Source organism: Penaeus monodon, chromosome 19, assembly GCF_015228065.2.
Source record: "Penaeus monodon isolate SGIC_2016 chromosome 19, NSTDA_Pmon_1, whole genome shotgun sequence".
NCBI classification, from domain to species: Eukaryota; Metazoa; Arthropoda; class Malacostraca; order Decapoda; family Penaeidae; genus Penaeus; species Penaeus monodon.
This window is the reverse complement of record NC_051404.1, coordinates 459,501-460,049: the sequence shown is the minus strand read 5'-3', so window position 1 is coordinate 460,049 and position 549 is coordinate 459,501.

Here is a 549-nt window from a genome sequence, read left to right as displayed (position 1 = left end):
TATACTCCACATGTAACCCCAACCCCCTTCCCTTTCTCCCTTTGCTTGATTATCGACGTATATATTTTTTTAAAAGGATGAGTACCACAGAAACTTTCCCTTTATGGGGCCCGGATTTAAAAATATCGAATGCTATGAAAACATATATTTTGGATCATTTTGCTTCCTTTAGTGGTGCTGAGCATTTATAAAAACATGAAATATAGTTTCACCATGAAGTGACACAAGACTCCAATGAATATAATGAATCTATATGCAACAGGCGTTTCACAATAACATATCAAATAAGAGGCCATTATTGCCGATATGCCTTGTAAGGCTGCGTGTTGGACTTAGGCATAGCTTCCCCATGAATAAATCACGTTTGCAGACAATATTACGATCGTCCATAAGCTGAGCTCCGCAGGAGGCCCAGAGCTTATATCACATCTCTCGCCACGTGACGCCTTGTTTGCTTATCCTCGGAAAATGGTGGCCCCCGTCCGTTTATATATACTATATACAACACACCACCCACACACCACAACAACACATATAAATTTTTATAAT